We start from the raw sequence: 14,788 nt of genomic DNA, 5'->3' as shown, positions 1-14,788 counted from the left end.
GAACTCAGAGGGCCAATAGTTCAGGCATCAACTATTCAGAGACAAAACGGATGGGGTTTCTGCCTGCGCGAAGCTTACTGTCAGGTGAGGAAAATACACATTAAATAGACGATGAAAATAACTTTATTAAGCCCAGCACTTTGAAAAGTGCTGCAAAGAAGGACGTACAAGCAGTATCACTGCAGTGTGATTGTTAAGGCACTACCAGGGCATTCAGTGGGGCCTTGGGAGGGGCTTGACTCAGCCTTATGATGAGGGAAAGTCTCCCCAAGGAAGTGGCCCTTAAGCTGAGTCGTGAATGAACTAGTCAGGCAGGGATGGGGTGGGGGAGCATTCCTGTGGGCAGGAAGAGCGCATGTTAGGGCCCTGCAGGAGCATCAGTGTGGTTAGAACTCATGATTCCCTCAGGGGGAGGAACCGGGAGGAGGAAGCCACAGGGGCAAGTGGATCTAGATGGTATACAGCTTCATGCACCATGTCTGAATACTCTACTCAGACCCTCAAGTCTTCAACAATCTGAGAGGTTAGACGACAATGAGCAACGAAACCCAGGCTGTTTCTAAAGATCATACCACTTTGCTCTTAGGGCAGAAGTTCTGACTGCCAGCTACGAGGGACATGTTTAAACTTCACAACAGCCCTTCTCAGGTAGCTATCATAGGCCTGTTTCCAGGGGAGGAAACTGAGGCTCAGAGAGGTTACAAAAAATAGCTAAGGCCCACAGGAGCAGGATATGACTCTAAAGCCAAGCTCTTGATCACTACATCACACTCCTTTGAAGAAGAAAACCAAAAGTATTACCAATGTTGTAAAAGTCCAACAGCTCAGCAATGCCTTGACACATAGTAGGTTTACAAAGAATGTTAATTCTTTTTCCTTAACATGGAGGTTGAATGGACAACTCCGGGGGCCTTTTTATTTTCTCTCCCATCCATATCTGGACTTTATGCCCCTGCTGTTTCAAATTCCATTGCAAATGAAAAGTAACTAAAAACTACTCTCAGCCAAGCCATTTGAATTTAAAACAGACCGGCAGAAACCTGGAAGGAGTCAGGATTCTCCTTAATATATCAAATATTGTAGCCAGTGCCAATCCGAGAGGCTTTGTAAAGAGAACAGACTGTATTGTGAAAATGGATGAGTAAGGTTCACTGTTGTGACTTGTTTCAAGGTCTGGAGGCCAGGCCTGGTTTTGATCTGACAGGCCTGGGTCTACAAACACGGGTTATTCCTGCGCAAAGACTCAGAGAGATGGCACTCTCGCCAGGCCCAGGCGGAGGGCAGCATTGCTTTGAAGATTTCTTCCGTGGGTCTTAAGTGAGATTTGGTGCCCATTGTGGAATCACAGTAATGAGCTCAAAACCAGTGTTTTTCATTACACCAGCAAGCCAGTCAGCCCCTCTGTTTGATCAGGTGTGTAGCTGTGTGTCCCACACCCTGATTTCTATGCATTAACAAAATAAAGTACTGAAGATGAAAGAATGTCACAACTGGTACTGTGAGACTCTGGTCTCTTTATATTGAAATGATATATTTGCTATATGCGCTTTGTAAGTGGTCATTTTCTAGTCTATGAAGAAAAAAATCTTTTGCTAATGAAGTGGCAGGATCTATCCAATTAATTACTGAATAAATCACAGCGTCTCTCTACGGAGATCCTTCAGGGCAGTGCCGGGAGATGGCGCCAGTGGGTAGATGCAGCGCTCCCTGCTTCCCAGGGTGTAAAGGGTTAGAAAAAGCTCAGCCAACAATTTCGGTTGGGACAAAAGTATGGGCGTCGTCCCCCTTCAGAGGGAACCAAGTATAAGCACATTCTTTACGGAGTGGGGAAGCATATGCGCTACAAGTGTCTTTGCTCCACCAGCCGGAGGCCAGGAAGCGAGCGCCAGACGCTGTTTACAGGACAGCTCTTATTTCAGGAATGAAGAATAAAGCGCAGCAGGTAGGGAGGTCTTGGGAACTAGGACCGCATTTCCAAAAAGCCCACGCTGAGATGGTGCTGCGGAGGGCTTGGCTCGGGAATTCACTGGATAATGAAACAACGGAGGCTCATGTTGTCAGAGTAAATCCATCTGCGTTACTCGGGACACCAACGTGGCATGCTGAGGAAGATTTGAAGTTCTTAAGTCGGACAGAACTGAGTTAAAATCGTAGATGGATGACCTTGGACAAGTCTCTTACCTTCTCTGAGCGACAGTATACTCATCCATGGAAGAGATGTCATCTTTGTAAAGCGGGGAAGAGAGTTCATTTATGGAAAATGCTTAGCACAACACTAATATTCAGCAACTCTTCCACTCATGTCACTAAAACCTATTCATGTGGGAATTAGGAACACTCCAGGTGGAAAAGACCACCTCCTCTTTTGTGCCACCGAGGTATCTGATACATACATGGGCTGATACATAATACATAGGCTTACCGCAGTGCTTTGCTTTTTTTTTTTTTTTTTTGGTTATGCAGGTCACTGGATGGGGCACTTCTTCAAGGTAAGGACTATGCCATACTCTTTGTATCCTCAGTGTCTGTCACAGTCTCTGGAATATAACAGCTGTTGAATATGTGAGCTTTTCTTATGAACAACCCACAGAACTGAGTGATTCAGATACAGCATTATGGCTACATCTCACTTATTTTCTTCACTCACTAAGCAAAGAAACCAGAAAATACTACAAAGCAGTGATGAAAATTAATTTTGAGTTTTGTGTTTTAGCCAAAGACCAAATAAGAGCCAGATGCTGAGCAGCCATTTTCAGTATTGGCCAACTCAGCCAGCCAAGGCTCAAAATAAATTCCAAGACACAATTACAACCTTAGAAGTAACTCTATGATTTTAGCGTCATCGCTTACGACCTGGGCATATGGCATTCTAGTCTATGCAGAAAGGAAGAAGGACCTGGACAGAAGCAAACGATTGGGAGCCAACAGGAATGGGGATGCCAAAGGTGGCCAATATGAAGGAAGAGGTAGTGGCCATAAATAAAAAAAAAAAAATAGAGCTTAGTAATTGTCAGTCAGATAAACTCAGTCACTTAGCAGCTATTTGATTGGGGCAAGTTACTTAACTGTTGAGAGACTCAATCTCTTCATCCACAAAATGGGGCGTATTAGTCAGAATAGGTTTATCTATGCTGTGGAAACAAATGCTGAGAATCTCAGTGACTTGGAAAAACAAAAGTTAATTTCTCACCCAAAGTCTGAGGCAGGCAGTGGGAGCCCTTCTACATCTAGTGACTCAGGGATCTAGGTTCCTTCTATTTGTGACACTACCATCTCATCATATGGTTTCCAACGTTATTGTGGCAGGGAAGAAAGAGAGAGCTGGAGAGGACACTCCAGCTCTGAACTACCTCACCTCAGAAGTGGTTCATGTCATTTCAGTGCAGAGCCCATTGATCAGAATTAGACATATGGCCTCAACCCAAATCTAAAAAGAGGGAATGTGGCAGCTCCATCAGGGCATAGATTCCATCTGTGGTTCTGCTCCACCATTCTTTGTATGTGGCTTCCATCCTCAAAGTCATGTCATGGTCACAAGGTACCCTCCAACTGTCATGTTCACATTCCAGGCAAGAAGAAGGAGGAAAAGTTCAGGGAAAACAAAGAAAGAAAAAAAGGAAGGAAGAAAAAAGACACTCTACCTGCTTTAAAGAGCTTTCTTGGAAGCTTACTAGCAACTTTCATTTGTCTTTCTTTGGCTCCTCCTAGTTGCAAGGAAGGCTGGGAAATGTAGTCTTTTACATTTGTGAATCAGGGAAAAGGGGAGAATTGTTACTGTGTAGGCCACAAGCAGTTAGTGCTACAATAATAGTACCCAGCTGATGGGGTTGTGGTGGGCACTTTATAAAAGTGAAGAGCTTTATATAGGACCTGACCATTTTAAGTGCCCAGTAAATGTTGAATATTGTCATCATTGCCTTTTATTAATCAGGTCATCAGTTAGGAAACCTGACTTTGGTGGCAGCTCCCCAGTGACTTATCAAGAAAGTGAAACAAGTCTCTGGTCTTAGTGAGGAGGACTCAAAGAGCAGGCTAGGGCACCAGAATCTTAGATCCTGGGTTAAGGGCTGTTACTGCTGTTGTCAGGTGTTGTCAAGCTGATTCTGACTCATAGCAACACACATGACAGGGTAGAAATGCCCCATGGGGTTTTCATGGCTGTAATCTTTATGGAAACAAATTTCTAGATTGTTCTTCTATAGAGCTGTGGGGTGGATTCAAACCGCTAACCTTTTGATTAGCAGCTAAGTGCTTAACCTTTGCATTGCAGACAAGGAAAACAGCACAGAATGTCATTCCAGTGGCTGAGGATGGCTGCAGGATGGGGCCTCTATAGGTTTTTCTGGGTTGGCTCTGGTTAAGAGATGTAATTAGCAGAGAAGAGAACCCAAGAGAAAATTGGGAAAAACTAGAAACGTCACAGTGACTACCCTGGTTTGGCTCCTTAAAGAATACGAAAGCCCTTCACTCTTATATCCATATATTCCTCTTCCTAGCTCACTGACTTCTATTTCCATTATTCAGCATATATTTCCCGAGTATTTTCCATGGGCCAAGTATAAAATGGGGAATAAGACAGGCAAGATCCCTTCCCTCCTTGGAATTGTACTTTCTAGGTAATTCCTCAGCCTGGCCCCTGGGACTTCTTCTCTGGTATCCTACACAAAACTCACTCATCTTTGGTGTCTTTGGTCTTTGGTCTCAGTCTTGAGAACAAAACCAAGCCTGTTAGTCACTAAAACCCAGATATGACAGGAATGGCTTAATTCTAAGTCCTATCCAATAGAAGACCAAGACTCTTCATTTCCTTATGGTTGGCTCAGGAACAGGGCAGGCCTAAGCCTGTGGACGGAAGCATTAGTGGCTCAGCTGGGAGATGCCGGAGCAGAAACAGCGTTAACAGGGTAGGAGATCAACCTGTATGATTCCAAATCTTTAGATAGAAAAATTAATAACTACTGATGTTAATTAGAGTTCTTGGTTGCAAGCAACAGAAATGGAAGAGATTTACTGGAAGGAAACAGGGCATCACAAAGATTTGAAAGAAAATCTGAAGAATCAGACTTCAGAAAGGATGGGACACCCAACAGCTCAGGGTCTTTGTCTGAGTTCCATGTCTCTGTCGAAGAGAATGGTCCCCAATCACATTTCTTTGTTGTTTTTTTTCTTTTCTCTCTCTACTCAAAAAACAAATTTCTAGGAGCCAAGGAGGCTATAGGCCTTGCTTGAGTTGCATTTCTATGTTTCCCTACCCTCAGTTCAACTGACAGTTCTCACAAAATCTGCAAGCAGTGGGGCCTAGCAGTTTCCCAAATCAAAACTGGAATGTTACTACCAGAACGAGGTATAAGCACTGGGCAGGAAAATACCACAGATATCTACCATCCTACTCTGTCACTCCCATTCTCAAAACTGTGGATTTAGGAAAACTTCATGTGGATCCATAAGAATGTTCTCTTCTGAAAACATTCTCAATTGTGGGGAGAAAGACTGTGATTCAAATCCTGATATTTATGATAAACTTGGTGCTCAGGTTGGAAATATGGGGTGGGATTGATAAAGATAACGTGTAAATCACATTACAGGTAATTTCATAATCCAGATAAAAGATTTTATTTTTGTCTTGTTTGGGTTTTTTGTTTTTAGTTTGATGTGCATTTTTGTAATATAATTTTATTAATTAAAAAATGTTAATACATTCATATGATTCATGTCCCTTCCTCCATCCTGCTGTCTGGAACCTGGATGACTCCATTTTGGACCATGGATGCTGCCATTTTGGACCATAAAGGCAAAACTCTAGAGCTAGAAGAAACATAGCTTCCGATAACTTTATGGAAAAGATGAACTATACCAGCCCTGGACTGTATCAGGAGTCTCTGGGTGACACAATGGTTAAGCACTCAACTGCTAACTGAAAGCTTGACAATTTGAGCTCACCCGGAGATACCTAAGAAGAAAGACCTGGTGATCTGCTTCCAAAAAGTCACAGCCGTGGAACGCAGTTCTATTCTACAACACATGGGGTCATCATGAGTTGGAATCAACTCAAAAGATCACCACGAATTGGAATTGACTGGTTCTGGTAACACTCTAGTCTTTTATGCAACAAAGGAATAAACCCCTAACTGTGTCAGCCACTCTTAATTTGGGGCTTTTATGTTATAACTGAGCTTAATTCTAATGGATTCTCCAAGGTTAATCAGTAACCAGCCAGTTGCCATTGCGTTGATTCTGACTCATGGTGATCTCACGTGTGTCAGGGTAGAACTGCACTCCACAGAGTATTCAATGGTAGATTTTTCAGAAGCAGACCACCAGATTTGTCTTCTGGGGAACCTTTGGGTGGACTCGAACCTCCAGCCTTTCAGTTAGCAGCTGAGTGTGCTGTTTGCACTACCTAGGACTCTTACGACTCCATCCAAAAAAAAAAAAAAACCCAAATGCATTGCTGTCAAGTCAATTCTGACTCATAGCGATCCCACGTGTTACAAAGTAGAACTGCTCCATAGGGTTTTCTGGGCTGTAATCTTTACAGAAGCAGATCACCAGGCCTTTCTTCCATGGTGCTGCTGAGTAGGTTTGAACAACCAATCTTCAGGTTAGTAGTTGAACACAAACTATTTGGGCCACTCCAGGACCTCCAAGGTTACACACCAATAAATGTTGGAGTCCTGATTCTCAACTGTGTTCCAGGGCCTAGACAAGGTTGAGGCAAGAGAGGTACCTGGGATGCAAAATTTAAGGGGGCACTCACTCTCAGGGGCATGCTCTTGATGACCCTAAGAGTAAGTGCCTCCTTAAACCTTGCACATTAGGCACCTCTCTTATCTTGACCTAGTGTTGGCCCTGCTCACCTCTGCCCACTTACAGAGCCTTGCTCTTTTAGCCACCCCATACTGGCAGGGCAAGTCCTAAAACGGTACTAACCTATTGATATATTATCACCATGAGAAAGTAATTGGTCTTACTCAGAAATTTAAGAAATACCTTCTCGGATATTGTCTCTGAGATGTAAGATTCAGAAACTTTCTGAAGTTTCCATTCCGTGGCCCCCTGCTATTTAGAGAGCTAGCTTTTATCATTTGCTGGCATGGGAGTGAAAAAACCTTCTGAAATAACTCTCCCTCCCATCCGCTTTCCAAGCAGGCAGTCTTGTTTATATATCATTTTTCTCCCAGATGAATCACTTGTAGCACGGGTACAGCTTCCACTTGTCCATGAGAAACGTTCAAAACAATCCTTTCTGCTCTACATAAAATCTCAGGAGTAACAATAGACACTCAAAATAAGACTGCTATTTGTCAGCCACTCAAAGGCAGGGAACAAAATGGAAGTACCTATGTGCCATCGGAGTCATTTCTTAAGAAAAATAAAACAAAACCTGTCCTGAGATCGCTTAGTTTTTGAACCCTCCCACCCCCTACCTTCTTCAAAATTGGCTTTTATATTATGCTTCCTGCAGAAACCTCTCAGGCTCCTTTTGCTTCTGGTTTCAAGGTGTTGTTTTCACACAAAGCTTCCTAAGATCCAGGCAGATTCATCGTGGGGGAAAGCAGAGGGCTGGTTTGGGGGCCAGGATTTATTTGACATTTGCATCTTAGGGATTTAACCCTAAATGAAAGGTTAGGGGGAGACGTAGAATCATATAAATTTATGTAGTGCTGCACAAAGAATTTCCAAAGAAAGACCTTTTCTGCAAATCCTTGCCAAGCTCTCAGAAACAGAGGAAGGCCAGGGGAAGAAGCAGGGACTCGAGTGGGAAACGGAAGTGGACAACGTGGTCTGGACCATGGTTTGTGACTATTAGCCATTGTCCCAAGGACTTACATTAATCCCCATAGCCACTCTTCAAGGTGAGTATTTTTATCTCCGTTTTATAGGTAGGGAAATGGAGGTTCAGAGGGATTAAGTAACTTGCCCAAGATCACACAGCAAGGAAATGGCAAAGCTGGGATCCAAACCCAGGTCGACCTGACCCAATGCCTGTGCTCTTTTAGGTGTGCCTTGCTGCCAGCAAAGGCTTAGTCTTCTTCTTATTGGAGGAAAACCAGCATGGTGTGAGCATGGTGCAGGAAGTCAGAAGTTAAGCCTGTGGTCCTTTCATGGAGGAGCAGGGAGGATCTGGAACAAAGCATTCCATTTCTCTGGGCTCCAGTGTTTTCATGTACATAATAAAGCAGTGGAGCTAGATGATTTTTTTTCCATATTTTTTTTTATCGTGATAAATATATATGTAACAAAACATTTGACATTTCAACATTCTTCCCGTGTACAGCTCAGTGACATTAATTACGTTTGTCCTTTTGTTCAACCCTTATCTGTTCCCAAATTGTGGACGATTCTTAAAGTGCTTTTGCTTTCTGGCGGTCTGTTTTCATATCTACTTTTATCAAAGGCATCCAACAAAAGAATCAAAATAACAGGAAGGGTGAGCCACAGCCAGGATCCTTCCCCATAGGTCAGGAGTCCAGGAAAGGCCAGAGAGCCGCTGAGGGAAAAACAAACGGAGCTTGGTGTTCATTGCCTCCTCTCCTTTTCTCGTCCCCTTTCACCTATCTCCTCACCACCATCTAGGTTCTCTGGTCCTGGCCCCTCTACTTATAGCACCCCATCTGGGCCTGCCTGAATGCCTGCAATGCTGGGTTAAAGGGTCTAACTGTTTTTTATCTAGCCAAATGGACGGCTCCTTTGTGGAATTTATTAAAAGGTACTCATCCAACCTGGATAGACATAGCCGTTTATTGGAATGTGTAGTTTGGCAAGCAGTACATGGGCTAACTTTCAGCTCCTGCCTTCTGCCTTCAGCCAAATACCTTTGTGTAGTGCCCAACTCACACAACTGTACGTGGCAGCCCTGGGACCAGGCCAATTGGTGATTTATTTCAGCGATGGTACTCCATCTATCCAGTTATGCATGCCAGAGAGGAACCTAGGAGGTATCCTTGAACTTTTTCTCTCCTTTACCTCCCACATTCAGCTCACTGACTCCTATTTATCTCTCAGATTGTCCATCACTTTCCATCAGCACCATGACCCTCGTTAAAAGAACACCTTTCTCCTAGAGTACAGTAATAGCTTCTTCCTAACTGGCCTGCCGTATCCATCCTGTCCTGCCTTCTATATATTCCCGCCACTGCAAACAGAAGAATCTTCAGAATGTCAATATAATCAGCCCCCTCTCCTATTTAAAATCTTCAGTGTCTTCTTACGCCTCTAAAGATCAAGACAGATTCCTTTATTTGGTCTCCCGTACCATCAGGACCATCCCGACTTCTACAACTTCATCTTACATCATGTCCCTTTCTGTTTTCTTTTCTCCAGCCCCTCTGGTAGTCCATGCACCTGCTATTCCTCTATCTGGAATGCTGTTCCTTCCCTTTTCACATAATTAACTTCTATTCCCACCTCAGCCAACTTCTATCAGCTTCGAAGTGTGCCAAGGATCAAGCCTTACGCCCTCAGCAAGGCCTTCCCTGACTCCCCTAACGTGGCCAACTCTCCTTTCCACAAGTTCCTTAGCAATAAGAGGAAGCATTGGTGGTTCCGTGGTAGAATTCTCATGTTCCACGCAGGAAACCAGGAATTCCCAGCCAATGCACCTCATACACAGCCAGCACCCATTTGTCAGTGAAGGCTAGCCTGTTGCTATGATGTCCAACAGGTTTCAGTGGAGCTTCCAGACTAAGGCAGACTAGGAAGAAAGGCCTGGAGATCTCCTTCCAAAAATCAGCCAGTGAAAACACTATGGATCACAATGGCTGGAGCCACAACTGATCATGGAGTTGGTGCAGGGCCAGGCAGCATTTCGTTCTGTTGTGCATGGGGTTGCCATGGGTCAGGGCTGACTCAACGGCAACTAACAAGAGTAACATGCAGCAAGGGCCTTCCTTACCTTTCAGCACTTACCAGAGTTAAAATTCTACGTATTTGGGAGATATTGTGATATTGTCTCTCCCACCAAGCTGTAAGTCAAATGAGACAGTGCCTGGGCTCATCACTGTATTTCTGACTTCTAGCATAGTGTTGCTGTTGTTGTTGTTAGGTGCCATTGAGTCAGTTCCAACTCCTAGCGACCCTATGTGCAACAGAATGAAAGGCTACCCAGTCCTGTGCCATCCTCACGATCTTTGTTATGCATGAGCCCATCGTTGTAGCCACTGTGTCAATCCATCTCCTTGAGGGTCTTCCTCTTTTTCGCTGACCCTCTGCTTTATCAAGCATGATGTCCTTCTCCAGGGACTGGTCCCTCCTAATAACGTGTCCAAAGTACATGAGACGTGAAGTCTTGCCATCCTCACTTTCAAGTAGCATTCTGGCTGTACTTCTTCCAAGACAGACTTGTTCATTCTTCTGGCAGAATATTTAATATTCTTCACCAACACCATAATTCAAAGGCATCAATTCTTCTTCAGCCTTCCTTATTCATGGTCCAGCTTTTGCATACATACGGGAAAAAAAAAAAAAAAGACAAACCTCTGCCATCTAGTCCATTCTGACTCATAGCGACCCTATAGCACAGAGTGAAACTGTCCCATATGGTTTTCAAGGAGAGCCTGGTGGATTTGAACTGCTGACCTTTAGGCTAGTAGATGTAGCTCTTAACCAGTACACCACCAGGATTTCAACTGAAAATACTATACATTGGGTCAGGGGCACCTTAGTGCTTAAAGTGACATGTTTGTTTTTTTTTGCCCAAAACATTATTTAATTTTTTGACTGCTGCTTCCATGAACATTGTGTATTCCAAGTAAAATGAAATCCTTGACAACTTCAATCTTTTCTCCATTTATCGTGATGTTGCTTATTGGTCCAGTTGTGCGAATTTTTGTTTTCTTTATGTTGAGGTGTCAGTACTTGTTATTAAACGTTGAGTGAATGCAGGCTCCTCTGGCTTGGAGAAACCAACATCTAGCAGTAGCCATTTTTGATAACACCAAAGTGAGCTTCAAGTTTGACTTTCCCAAAGTAAGGGCGTAAAAAGAAGGAGAAGAACATAACACAGAAAATTAGCAGTTGACAAAGAGTTTGCTCATAATTAGCCAACCCTAAACACTTCTTCTATGAAACATTGCAGTTAACTAGTTCCTAGCAAATATTTGTTGGATCGATAAATGAAATCCAGTATTTGAAGCTGAGATTAGTTGCTACATCTGCTGGGAAGCCATTTCTAATGTGTACCCATTTCCAGAAATAATCTCCCTATAGATTTCCCTCTTCCTGTAGGTCCAAAGCATGTCATCCTTCCTTTGTTTGCTATAAGTCGGAATCGATTCAATGGCAATGGGTTGGGTTGGGTTGGGTTTCTCTGATGATTTTTTTCTTTTCCTTGCATTAAAATTATTTAGGTATATGCCTCATCTCTTAGAGCACACCTGTCAAGGACTGAATTTTGTCCCCCCACGCCCCACTCCAAATGTGTGTAGCAACTTGGTTAGGCCATGATTCCCAGTATTCTGTGGTTGTCCTCCATTTTGTGATTGTAATTTTATGTTAAGAGCATTAGGGTAGGATTGTAACACCACCCTTACTCAGGTGACCTCCCTGATACAAGGTAAAGGGAGTTTTCCTGGGTGTAGGCTGCACCACCTTTTATCTCTCAAGAAATAAAAGGAAAGGGAAGCAAGCAGAGAGTTGGGGACCTCATACCACCAAGAAAGCAGCACCAGGAGCAGAGCACGTCCTTTGGACACAGGGTCCCTGCACCTGAGAAGTTCCTCGAACAGGGGAAGATTGAGGTCAAGGGCCCTTTCTCTGGAGCTGACAGAGAGAGAAAGTTTTCCCCTGGAGTTGACACCCTGAATTTGGACTTGTAACCTACTACCCAGTAAACCCAGTGCCTAGAGTGTGAGAAAATAAAATTCTCTTTGTTAAAGCCATTCACTTGTGGTATTTCTGTTACAGCAGCACTAGATGACTAAGACAATATCGTAACTGTCTAATTTATCTGTCACCTTCCCTTTATCCTCCCCAACATCTGGCAGCATATCTATCTCATAGCAGTTGCTCAGTTAAGGTTTGGTGAATGAATAATGCTTAATTAGCTCTCACTCAGGAAACCCTGGTGGCATAGTGGTTAAGTGCTACAGCTGCTAACCAAAGGGTAGACAGTTCAAATCCATCAGGCGCTCCTTGGAAACTCTATGGGGCAGCTCCACTCTGTCCTATAGGGTCGCCATGAGTCAGAATCGACTTGATGGCACTGGGTTTGGTTTGATTTGGTCAGGGGAACAGACTCTGTTAGTCTGAGTGCATTTGGAATTTCTTGATCCCATATTCCATCTGAAAGGCTAGAGGAAAGGATTATTTAGGACACTTTTCAATTACTTTAATTATCTGTCAGTCATTAGGGCGAAACCCTGGTGGTGCAGTGGTTAAGTGCTTGGCTGCTAACCAAAAACGTCAATGGTTGGAACCCACCAGCTGCTCTGTGGGAGAAAGATGCCTCAATCTGCTTCCATAAAGATCTGCAGCCTTGGAAACCCTATGCGGCAGTTCTACTCTGTCCTGTAGGGTATATATATAGGGTCGCTATGAGTCTTTTATGAGTTGGAATTGACTCCGGGGCAGTGGGTTTGGTTTGTTTTTCTTTTTTTTTTTGGTATGAGTTGAAATCCCCTTGAGAGCAACAGGTTTGGTTTTTGGGTTTTTTGTTGTTGTTGTTTTCAGTAATTAGGACTACATTGTGAGAAGTCATGTTTTTGTTTCCCTTCCCCCAATCAAGCCTTTTCAGGTCCAGATGATCTTAATAGCTTTCTAATTCAAATCAAAGCACTTCCAGCACCAGATGTGTGCTCCAAATGCCCAGAGGCACAAAATCCAGCTTTGGACATCCCAGTACACTACATATATAACTAAACCTATTGTCCTCAGGTTGATTCCGGCTTATGGCAACCCCATGTATTACCCATGTTGGCTGTAATCTTTACAGAAGCAGATCACCAGGGCTTTCTTCCACAGCATGGCTGGGTGGGTTCAAACAGCCAAGCTTTAGGCTAGTAGTCTAGCACAAACCATTGCGACACCCAGGGACCTTCCACCCACCATAATTGCATAGGTGTATACCTCTATTATATGGAAACTCAGTAACTGTCAATGCTTCCCTTGAGACTCTTGTTTCTTCCAAATCAAAAACATTCATTGGTACTTATAAAATCCATCCCTCTTTTTACGTCCCCTGATTGAGAGGCAGTTCAGATGATTTGGCAGGCAGGTGGGAGTGTCCACACTTCTAACCATGAATCACCATTAGGATTCAGGTATTTGTTCTGAAATATGCCTTACAGTTACGGAGTTTTAGAACAAGGAGAAGCCTCAGAGTTTACTTAGTCTAGATGCCCATTTTGTAAATGATGAAACTTAAGTCCAGGGAGAGGATGGGACTGATGAAGAGGCTCATGGAGCTGAGAGAGCCAGACACAGGTCTTTGGAATCTAACTACTTACTTATTGTACCTCTCCAGTGCCAGATTCCTTACATATATTATCGCTGGTTCTCTAACACTCTAAGAAACGTGCATCGTCCACATTTCATGTAAGGAAACTGGGCTCAGAAAGCTGAAATGATCTGTCCCAAGGCCTCTCCACTAATAATAAGGACTTCGCCTAGCAAAGCTGAGATTGAAGCCCCTGTCTGTCTGACTGTGAAAATGGAGTTTTTCCCAACACGTCATGGTCACTGAAGATTTGTGAAGAGCATATTGCTACTGAGTGATGAGTTTGAGACAAAAAGAATGCAAATGCTAGGCAAAATTCCAGGCCCTCAGAGATGTCATCTGCTCCAGCACTCCCACCCTTGTGGCCACCATCAGCACCCTGAATATCCAGACCAGTACCTTCTCAAACTTTACTGTGCATTTGAATCACTTGGGGATCGATTTAAAATGCAGCCTCTGACTGAGTAAGCCTGGGTGGGCCTGGATTCTGCAGATTGTAAGATTCTCAGGCAATGCAAATGCTCGAGTCCTGGGACCATGCTGTGAGCACCAAGACTTCTGAAGTTGGAGCAGTCTCATCTCCCAATTGTCAAAGCGGTGAAGTTTGTAAGGGTGACAGAAGGCAGATGTGGCTGAGTAGTTGGAGGGGGCACAATGTTTGTTTAGCTATTATTTGTTGAACATCTTACTATCTCCTGGGCATACAAATGCTAAGGACTTCGCAGACAGGTTCACGTTTAATCCCCGCCATAACCCTATGAGTAACTATTGGTATCCACATTTTAGAGAATAGGAAACAAACCCAGAGTGTTCAGGCAACTTCTCCAAATTCAGACAGTTATGTCTGATTCCAAAGCTCGTGCTCTTAACCGCAATACTGGACTTCCTCCGTAATGAGAGATACAGTCTCCTTTACACCAGAGCAAGTCTGAATGGCACTTTCGAAGTGGGGAGGAGTCTTTAAGCAGGCATTGACAAGATGCTGTAGACATCACAAACCCAATACCAAGGGTCTGAAGTACATCTCCCAGACCAGTGGTTGGCCACCTTGTTAGAGGAGTGTGCAAAGGATTCCTTCACACCCAGACAGAAATAAGCACGAATAGCTTGAATGATATAGCTTGAATGATATACTAGAAATAACTTGTATGCCCAACAATAGAGAAATGCTTAAGTAAAACATAGTATACTAGACAATGTCAATGACTGTATCAATTTCATGGAGTCCTTGGGTGGCGCTAATGGTTAAGTGCTCAGCTACTAACCAAAAGGTTGACAGTTCAAACCACCCAGAGGCACCTCAGAAGAAAGGCCTGGGGACCTGCTTCCGAAAGGTCACAGTGAGAATCGACT

The sequence above is a fragment of the Loxodonta africana genome, chromosome 3 (assembly GCF_030014295.1).
Source record: "Loxodonta africana isolate mLoxAfr1 chromosome 3, mLoxAfr1.hap2, whole genome shotgun sequence".
NCBI lineage: Eukaryota > Metazoa > Chordata > Mammalia > Proboscidea > Elephantidae > Loxodonta > Loxodonta africana.
This window is presented reverse-complemented; position numbering follows the sequence as displayed.